The sequence below is a fragment of the Anguilla rostrata genome, chromosome 11 (assembly GCF_018555375.3).
Source record: "Anguilla rostrata isolate EN2019 chromosome 11, ASM1855537v3, whole genome shotgun sequence".
Classification (NCBI taxonomy): domain Eukaryota; kingdom Metazoa; phylum Chordata; class Actinopteri; order Anguilliformes; family Anguillidae; genus Anguilla; species Anguilla rostrata.
Window position 1 is genome coordinate 24869 of NC_057943.1, and position 10839 is coordinate 35707.

Below are 10839 nucleotides of genomic sequence, written 5' to 3' on the forward strand. Positions count from 1 at the left end.
TTCACCAGACTGTCACTTTGTTAGTGCAGCACCATGACATAGCTATGCAATGCGTCAAATATCATTAGCAAACCTGTCCGTGGTATTAAAGAACAACACAGGCCGGCCGGTAAGCGCACAAGAGCTCCCGTTCAATCCACATGCCTTTGCAATATTGTAGCCGGTTAATAAGTCAACGCAATAAACATATCGTCTGGGAAGTATGGCAAACACCTCATAGATACACAATAAACACGGATCTAGACTATGTCTATTATGGATCTATTTCAAATTACAACGACCGTACCTTATCTACCGTACCTCAGCAAGATGGCTGGGGGGGGGACTACCCCAGCTTGTTGTGAGCGAGGGGCAGGAATACACTCAAAGTGTATTCCTGCCTCTAACTCACAACCGTGGCCGATTTAGTATCTCCGATTAACCTGTCTGCATGTCTTTGGGATGGGGTACCCGGAGGAAACCCAGGTGGACACGGGGAGAACATGCAAACTCCGCACAGAGCCGAGATTCGATATCACGACCTTCGTACTGTGAGGCGACAGCGCTACCCACTGCGCCACCGTGCCACCGATTACAATGCTTGCTTGGCAAAGATATCAAGGATGATCAAGGATGACGTGCCCTTAGCCTCTCAAGGATGACGTGCCCTTAGCCTCATAGCTCCAGGCTAGCTCCCGTAATTAGTACTGCTCGATTGTTCCCGGTTTAGCAATGGCGACCTTCTACACCCGCTGTCAATAGGAGCTCCCAAAGATAAACATCACTCGCGTTCATAGGATTTTCACAACGACTAAAGACTCAACCGGCAAATTGGAGAAAGGCTATTAATTATATGCCATGTGTATATTTGCAACTACCAAGGTAAGAAAACAACTCTTAACTGACTCACTAGCTAATGCTAATTAACCTCAAATACTAGCCTCCGTTGTACATGGTCGCTAACATTAACTATCTGTCTAACGTTGCGTAATGCTGTGTGCTTCATCTACTGTTAATTCTCTACCTACAACATTGTAACATGCTTTCTTAACCGCCGTTATACATCAGCCTTAGCTGTCGTTCAAGTTTTTGCTTAACTACATAGTCAAAACAAAATTCCCTTCCGATATTGCTTGTGTCGACAGTGCTGCCACGGAAACCACGATAGATTTAGCCAGTCTAGCCACATCTATTCAAAATGTAAACGAGTAAGGCGTTCTTCACGGTCGGGAAAAATTTTATGACCACCTTAGTCTTGTTGTTAGCCACTCTTATGCATAACACTTACTAGGTAGCTACCTAACGTTATTTGCTACGCCAAAAGTATCATGGATGTGTAAGATGTGTTCACCTAAGTAATACAGACATAACGCTAACGAGACTTTTCATGGCATCTGTTATTTTATTTATTCGGTGTCCAATAAAGACAGACTGTCAGGGAGGTCGGCGTGAGAGCGTGACAGTCTGTGTACTTTCCAGTAATGCACGCATTCAGAAGGAGTCTGTTGCACACAGCTACAATTTCACTGAAGCAACATGTCATATGCACCATTTTAAAGAAGAATCTTGCCGCCTAGGAGAACTTTGTCAATGTGGTCCAGGGTGTGGGTGTTGCAAGCTTTATATTGTATTGTAGGTGTCTGTCACAGTTATTGCTTTATAGAATGTGTTGATAATCAGAATGATTGTTAACAGCCTGATTGTTGACAGGATGCAGGAGAGATGTGACCCCTGAGATCACAATTTCCACTCTCTCTCTCTCTCTCTCTCTCTCTCTCTCTCTCTGCAGCAATCCGCCAGGCCGTCTCCAGATCTCTTGTGGCACGCTACCAGAAATGTGAGCCGCCCTCACATTTTCTCATTTTTTGTCATTCTGTATCTGTCTGTGTTTTTCATGTTCGCTTATGCCTGTGAGAGCTTCAAAGAGAAAATTTCTATTGCTCGGCCTTTAAAATACTTCAATATTTTCATGCTGAAGGTTTACACAAGAGGCATGGAATGTTGCCTGATACCTCCCTGGTTTGACGGTCAGGAGATGGGCCTCCCTGGTTTGACAGTCAGGAGATGGGCCTCCCTGGTTGACAGTCAGGAGATGGGCTTCCGTGGTTTGACAGTTAGGAGATGGGCTTCCCTGGTTACAGAGTCAGGAGATGGGGCTCCCTGGTTACAGCTGGTTTGCTGACTTGCTGTCGTCTGTTTCCAGATGTGGTTGAAACCTCTAAGAAGGAGATCGAAGACATCCTGATCCGGTATTGCGGGACCTTGTTGGTGGCCGACTCCCGCCGCTCCCGGTCCAACGAGTTTGCTGGACCCGGAGCCCGCCCTCGCTACCAGAAGTCTTACTGCTAAAAATGCTGTCTTCACTTTTATATACAATAAAAAAGAAAATGACCTAAATCAGCTTCAGGCTCACTGTTTGTACTGGTCTTTTACTCTGCTTGCTTTTTCTTTTCCAACCAGCCTTTTACTAAAGGTAGACTTAACATTCCTGATTTACTTTTCTGTTAGTTTGCTTTTTTTCTCTCTATGATAGCACCTGACGTGTCAGATCTGGGTCGATCCTCAGAGTGCACATTACTTTGGCAGAAAAAAAATGATTTAATCGTGCTTCGCCCTGCTGTAATCGATGTTCTGTCTTTATGAACCTGCAAAGTGTTTCTCTGCTTGTTTCAGTGGTAATGTGGGGATTGATGTTGAATTAAGAATGCAGTGATTGCTTGCTACTGATGTTGCAGGCCAGTGCTTTTCAAACTCTATCCTGTCCGGTTTGGCACGTTGTTTCCAAAGCTAAAATGCAATACCGGAATTCTAACAAACTGTTCATTTTTATGTGAATATCTGGCTTTTTCGTCATGGCATCTACAGCCTTTTCTTGTCAGGATAAGTAATCCCTCAGACCAACAAATGCACAATTAAGAAAAATTAACAATCCGTTAAAATTATCCTACTGCAATTGTGGTTACTCTGGGAGCCAGGAAGTCAAGAGACTTTGTTTCGGCTAAGATAAGATAGACTTTATTAATCCCCAGGTGGGGAAATTTGGGTGTTACAGCAGCAGATAAAAACAACATATCACACATATAGACATAAAAGGCAGTAATGAAGTCAGCTTTCGGGACAGCTGACTGACAGTTCCATAGTCCACCCACAACAGTGAGTTCCTGAGATGTGGACAGGGGTGGGTAGACCAGGTTAGATATGTTGCGCCTACGGTAGATGGCCCGTCTGGAGCGAGGCAATGCACACAAGGGAATCAGGATTAAACACATGACAAACTGACGACCAGACTGCGTACGCCTCTCAAATTCTTGCTATTAGCAAGACAATACAGGGCTATTTAGCAGTATCACGTGACTGCATACACTGTTCAACTAAAGCGCAATTATGTTCTCTAACTGACAACAACTGAGACAAATTAAAGAGCGATTATCTGAACTAACGCACAATTATGTTCTCTAACTAGCAACAACTGAGACAAATTAACGAGCGATTATCTGAACTAACGCACAACTATGTTCTCTAACTGGCAACAGCCGAGACAAATTAAAGAGAGACTATCTGAACTAACGCACAACTATGTTCTCTAACTAACAACAGCAGGAACAAATTAAGTAAAGATACGCTTACCTGAAACGCGAAGTAGTAGCGACGACACAATCAGATGCACAGTTCAGGAAAAGTTAGGAGAAGCGAAGTTCAGAATCTGCAGCATCCATTGTTGAATATTAGAAATATTGCTGTTCTCGGTGAAGTATTGCACAGCGTCAGTCAGAGACCCGTGTGCGTGCATCAGTATGTGAGTTTACTTCTATTCTAGACTAATGATTCGAATATAAGTTCGCGTAAATACGTTACGTTTATTCATTGTTGTCAGTTACTCTTATTATCTTAAACTGAGAGTGTTACTCGCTGATAATTGTGATCCATTGTACTGGTTAGTTTCAGAGCTTCATATTGCTTTTGTGTAATATTGGAGTTCACTGTTAATTAAATGTGTGAATGACATGCATGTAATTCCCTTTATGTATGTTAATAGTAATTCTGGTAATGGAGCATTATTATTATAGTACATTTTTGATTGATGTAATGTCATTGTTTTGTATGTTTATAGAACCACACACACATACCATCTCTGAGGACAAAGGAAGCAGGTTGTATTCAACTTTATTGAAGAGACAGAATTTTTAATGCATTCTTACCGGTGCCCCATGGAGACTACATTTTTACCCCAGCCATTTAATTCAGCACAAAAGAATAATTTCCACATCTTGTCCACCTCAACAATCATTGTGTGCAGTGGCTAAAAAGATATGTTGGGAAGTAATATGCTCTGGCCCGCTTCCAGCTAGTAAGAGCAACGAGGTCCTGTCAATTAGCTGAGACCCCACTTTACATCGGCTGGCTCTTGATAGGTGGGTATTGTTGTCCCCCCCCCCATGACTGCATGGGCTCTCGATCCCTGTCCTAGTAGCTATGCAGCCACAGCCTATTCCTGGCGGGGCCCCAATTATAATTCCCAGTTCATACCGTTGTCACTTTACCCACTGATTGTTTTGTTTTAATTCCCTAATCGCCCCCATCTCTAGGTTAACCCAGACTGGTACGTATCGCTCGTATCTGATCTGGGGGAGACTGGAGCAGGCCCCAAGATGTAGACCCTTCTCAGGCTTGACTCGGGTGGTTGGGCTACCTAGCGGTGTTAACAAAAACCACTTGGGTCTAGCAAGGTAAGTATCCAGCCCCCCTGGGTCCACTTGGACAGCACACAGGGTGTGGTGGTCTGGGGCCACAGACCTTAAATGGTGCCCAATTTTCTATCAGTGACTAGCACCACCCACACACCAGACCATTTTGCACTACACACACGAATCTGACCAACCAAATTCAATTTTGACTTTTTAAATTAATAAAATTTTCATCCCCCTTAATTGTCGAGTTCGAATAGAAACTAAAAAATAATTGTTTTTAGCTTTTTGATAAGAATTTTAAAATACTTTTTCTTATAGGAAACAACAAAATTCTTAAACTTAACAGTTAATGAAAAACATTTAAGGAAATAGTACAAAAGACTAATAAATTATCTGTAATAGTGAAACCAAAAATATCTTGGCCTAAATCTAGGACCCTAACACAATTGGGCATGGGACACAAGTCGGGATTTGATCAACCCCGGCTGGCCGCCTCGGAGGAGGGTGTATAGGGTTTAAAGGCCGAAACACCTGATGAACCTGAGGTACCTTACTGATGATGTGTCCTAAATTCCTTTTAAAAAAATTTTTTTTTTTGTTTTTGCATAAAAAAACTATCTTAACATCAACAAACATTAACACAACCATAATAAGTAACTGGATCTCTTACCCTAACTCCTCGAACCCTAGCCCCAACCCTAGCCCTAGCCCTAGCCCTAGCCCTTGCTCTTGCTCTTGCTCTTGCTCTAGCCATAACCCTAACTCCAACCCTGGCCCTATCCCTTGCTCTAACTCTAACCCTAGCCATAACCCTAACCTTAACCCTAACTCCAACCCTGGCCCTAACCCTTGCTCTAACCCTAACCATAACCCTAACCTTAACCCTAACTCCAACCCTGGCCCTAACCCTTGCTCTAACCCTAACCCTAGCCATAACCCTAACCTTAACCCTAACTCCAACCCTGGCCCTAACCCTTACCTTTACCCTAACCCTAACCTTATACATAATATAACAAATCAATTATTTAAGCTTAAAAAACCGTTTGAATAGTCAAAATAAACCCCCTGCCCGCTCGCCCTCCAATTCCATAGATTGTAGTATGGAGATTGAACATGTGAGTACAATGCCCAGTCAGGCATTGAGAATGACCAGCGCAATCTCGCGGTAATCATTTGCTGTTTACTCAGCTCATGCTCATCCTCCCGTTTAATGATTAATTAAACCATAGAATTTAACAGTTTTTTATAAACAATAAACTTACAAATAATATAATAAACCAATAATTTAATGCTAATAAAATCGTTTTTAATAGTTAACAGAGAACAAACCCCCTACCCGCTCGCCCTCCAACTCCATAGACTGTAGTATGGAAGTTGAACATGTGAGTACAATGCCCAGTCAGGCATTAAGAATGACCAGCGCAATCTCGCGGTGATCATTCGCTGTTTACTCTGTCCATGTTCATCCTCCCGTTAAATGGATAATTAAACCATGATATTTAACGAAGTATTTATCAGTAATTTAGCAAATTAATATAAACGGTTTAGAAAATCTATTTCAAAGTTAATGAAAAAACATTTTCACCCGCTCGCCCTCCAACTACTTAGGCTGTAGCATGGAGGTTGAACGGGTGAGTATGATGCCCAGACAGGCATCTAGCGTGACCAGCGCAATCTCGCTGCTCATTCTCTTTACTCTCCCTATGTTCATCCTCCCGTTAAATGGTTAATCAAACCATAATATTTATGGTAGCATAGAGGTTGACTGGTGGAGTGCAGTGTCCAGTCGGGTGTCTTACCGTCCGGTCTGCCGTTCGTCCTTTCGTCCGTCAGTTCGTGTCTTTGAGTCGGTTTGTCTGGTCGCATGTTCGGCCATTCACCCGTCAAATTGCCCGCCTGTTCGGTCGATCGGTTGTCTGTGCTTTCGGCCGTTCGCCTACTTCCATTCGATTGCTCGGCTGTTCGATTGTCTGTTCGTTCGTTCGTCGGTCCGAGCTTTTGAGAGCGTTCGTCTGGTTGCCAGATTGACCATGCGTTCGTGCAATCGCCCGGCCGCTCGTTCGTTCGATCAGTCTTTCGCCGGCTTGTGCGTTCGTTGGGGGAACTATTTGGACATCTGGAACGTGGCCAACGCAATCTCGCGGCTCATGATTCCTATTGTGCTCACCATAATCACCCTCTCGTTAAAACATAAAATCGTGTACATGGTAGCATGGATGTGAACTGGTCGAGTATGTTGTCCAGGGACAACGGAAAGTAGCAGCGCAATCTCGCTGTGAAAGACTCCTCTTTTGCTCACCAGAACATACTCCCGTTAAATTAGCAAACCTTCATCCCGGATTATAGCCACGATTGAGTTGTGCTCGACAGGCGTAGGCCCGTGCATGCCCTTGGTCTCCCCCGACCAACCACGCAGTCTATGTACTGTGATGGGGGGAGCCATTGTAATATTCTACGCCCTAACCCTAACCCCTAACCCGACCAACCACGCAGTCTCTGTACTGTGATGGGGGGAGCCATTGTAATATTCTACACCCTAACCCAGCCACAGCCATCGGATGTAGCACACTCTCTATAATCACAAGGGCTCGAGGATGATATCCCATAAATTATCTATTAAACCAATAATTAAAATAACCTATTTAAACCGACATTTTTAAACCAATAATCAAACGTTTATCTTTAAAGAACATTGGACAAAAATCACACCAATAACTGGTCACCTTCTAGTGATATAAACAAATAGTAGTATGTCGGGCACTAATCATCCAGGGGATAACCACTGGAAGGAAGAGGTAAGTTTTCTGTCAAGTTAAATATAAAGAATATTTTCTGATGGAAATACTCACCCTCACTCATCTTCCTTAGGATTCAAACTGGAAATATAAGAAAAGAATGAATTGATAACATTCCTATATCTTTATACTTACAGATAAAAGGAACAACAAACTGCAAAAATGACAGAAGAAGGAAATCAGGAGTTCAAAAAACGAATCCGTGTTATGCATCAATTCATAAAGGCACACCACCATCTGTCAAAGTTACAGAATTCAGACAACAAAGAACCCGAACATCTAAGAAGAACAACAGAAAAACTAGAAAAGTGTCAAAGCAGCAATTCCAACTGCAACCACAGAACTCATACCATTTGGTAATGCTAGAAAATGGCTTGACAACAGCCTAAACATTCTAGAAAACCACTGGACGGAATCTATCCAAAACCTAGGCACAATCATCAAAATTACAGCCACAAACACTTGGAAACCAGCCTGGCAGGTGGCAATCAGATGGGCCAGAAGGAACCTTAAACGACTTCAAGAAACTACTATACAAGAGACTACGGAAATAGTCACAAAACTAATAGGAGAACTTCCAGGGAACATGGAGCAAGACCAAAAAATCTTGAGGAACACACCCAAACCAAAAGAATACACTGCCGAGATATAATCAAAGAATGAACCCCCACAAACATCCAGGTCCAACTCTCCAGTCCCATACAAATGTAGAAAAAACCACAAAGAACAAACCTTGACAGAAAAAACTGGAAAAATGGTGGAAACAAACACTAACCCAAAACCACCACACAAACATGCCCTCAACAGCCACCAGCCCAAGAAATTCCACAAAGGAACCCACGGGGCAGACACCAACACAACCAGAAACAGAAAACACCACAAACCAACCCCTAGGGAACAATCACCCTAAGGGATCCAGCAAGACTCCAACTACAGAAGATGCCTTAGCAGACATGAACATAGGGGGGACAAATACCGCAATTGGTATCTAAAACCCAAAAAACCAATTATGATTCTTGGAGACTCTGACCTCTGTAAAATACCCAAAATCTGGGATCACAGAGTACAAATGGACAGCTACCTGGGAGCACAGATAGCTCATGCCTACCACCTTCTCAAATATAAAACAGCAACCAAAGCAGAAACACTGAAAGTAATCCTTTCCTTTGGCATAAACAATCGCTCACAACACAATCCAGGACTAAAAAAACAACTAAACCTAATGCTTGAGGCAGCGGAATCTACCTTTCCCAATGCAACAGTACACATCCCGATAATAAATTTTAACCACAAACTACCCTTAGACATCCACAACAACATTAAAACACTTATTGAAACAATCAAACAAACAGGAAAACACATCCCCAGACTACCGGATCCAGAATTCCATACCACAGATGATGGAATCCATTGGACACCACAAACAGGAAGGGCAATGCTAACACATTAGCTTAACAATTTAAACTAAAAGACTAAAAGAACCCCAAGTCTTCAAAGATATGGCACACATCAGTTGTCAACCTTTCAAATAACTTCACCCTTTCCGCAACACAAATGGACATCCTACAGAAAGGTCTTTCGTTTCTCCCTACATGGCAAATAAATCACAATTGTTATATTACATTACATTACAGGCATTTAGCAGACGCTCTTATCCAGAGCGACTTACACAACTTTTACATAGCATTTTACATTGTATCCATTTATACAGCTGGATATATACTGAAGCAATTTCGGTTAAGTACCTTGCTCAAGGGTACAACGGCAGTGTCCTACCCGGGAATCTAACCTGCGACCTTTCGGTTACAAGTCTAGTTCCCTACCCACTGTGCTACACTCCGTCCTTGTTATGATCGGCCCCTGGCCAGTCGCAACATAAACAAGATCACACAAAATAGTCACAATTCAAAAATATTTTTAATTAAAGAATGCTACAGAAGAAAATAAATGCGCAGTGTAGCCAGACTGCAGGTTGTCCTCTGAATGGAGAGAGAGAGAGAGAGCATCAGCCAGAGGGCCCCTTAAGTAGGACCCCTTCCAGGTGACACCAATTTCCTATTAGGAGGACAATCAAAACAAATGTTACAACACCACAAGCAGCCACTAGGGCACAAGGGCAGGGAACCATAACACAATAAAAAAACTGAATTATTATCAGATATCACAAAGTACCACCGGAAACTAAAATTAGCGGCATATTTTACCCCATCACCAAAAGAAGAAACAACAATAACACCTTTTATGCCTCCCTCAATTTGGGAACCATTACCCCAACAAATACCCAAAATCATACAAACCTTAATTGAAACAGACAAAAAAACAATAGAAAATATATCCATTTCACTCCACCCAGAAAAAACAAATTTTATAGAATCAGAAACAACTGCCTTAAAATCCCTAATAACAATACAAGTATAATCATAAAACCAGCGGACAAAGGGAGTGCCACAGTAATAATGGATCGAACAGCCTATGTAGCAAAGGCACTTAGACAACTAAATGACCCTGAGTTCTATCAAAAATTGGATCAACCAATATACATGAATTCTATCCCCCTCATACATAAAAAAATAGCCGAACTAGCACATAAGAGATTCATAAATCAAAAACAGGCCCAATATCTTAAGGGGGAAGACACACCACGCTCCAGACGTTTCTACCTCTTACCAAAAATCCATAAACCTCCAGAAACCTGGCCAACACCCCAAACACCACCGAGTATCTGACCAATAATATCTGACTGTAATAGCGAAAGCTATAGAATCGCAGAGTTTTTGGATCTCTGGCTAAACCCGTTATCCACAAAACATGCTAGTTATTTAAAAGACACATATGATTTTATAAATAAGATCAAAAATATCACAATACAACCCTCAACCTTGTTATTTACTATTGATATAAACAATCTTTACACCAATATAGAAACTGACAAGGGACTACTAACAATTAAAAAATCTTTCAACAAATACCAGAATGAAAACAGACCAGACAATACACTACTGGAACTACTAAAATTAAGTCTTTCTAAAAACGACTTTGAATTTAATGGTCAATTTTATTTACAAACAAAAGGTACAGCAATGGGCAAAAGATTTGCACCGGCTTATGCAAACATTTACATGGCAGACTGGGAAGAAACTCTGTTCCCTAAATGCGACGTCACACCTACACATTATTACAGATATTTGGACGATATTTGGGGCACATGGCCACACACGGAATTACAATTTAAACAATTCAGAGGTCATGAATACCCACCACAACTCAATCAAGGTCAAATACACATTACACAACACAGAAGTCAACTTCCTGGATACAACTACGTACGTAAGGGTCCAAATTTTAATAGAACTAAAAAACTAGATGTCAAAGTATTT

General features: G+C 41.9%; 2 long non-coding RNA genes across 2 annotated transcripts; both read left to right on the top strand.

Annotated features, from left to right (window-relative positions):
* The first annotated feature begins 285 nt into the window (after positions 1–285).
* Positions 286–2376, top strand: LOC135235114 (uncharacterized). Its single transcript, XR_010324283.1, has 3 exons — positions 286–861; positions 1769–1816; positions 2183–2376. It is a non-coding gene; the product is annotated as an uncharacterized LOC135235114 (long non-coding RNA).
* Positions 2377–3357: 981 nt separating this feature from the next.
* On the top strand, positions 3358–6223 carry LOC135235115 (uncharacterized). The gene is made up of 3 exons (XR_010324284.1): positions 3358–3775; positions 4091–4391; positions 4566–6223. It is a non-coding gene; the product is annotated as an uncharacterized LOC135235115 (long non-coding RNA).
* The last annotated feature ends 4616 nt before the right edge of the window (positions 6224–10839 follow it).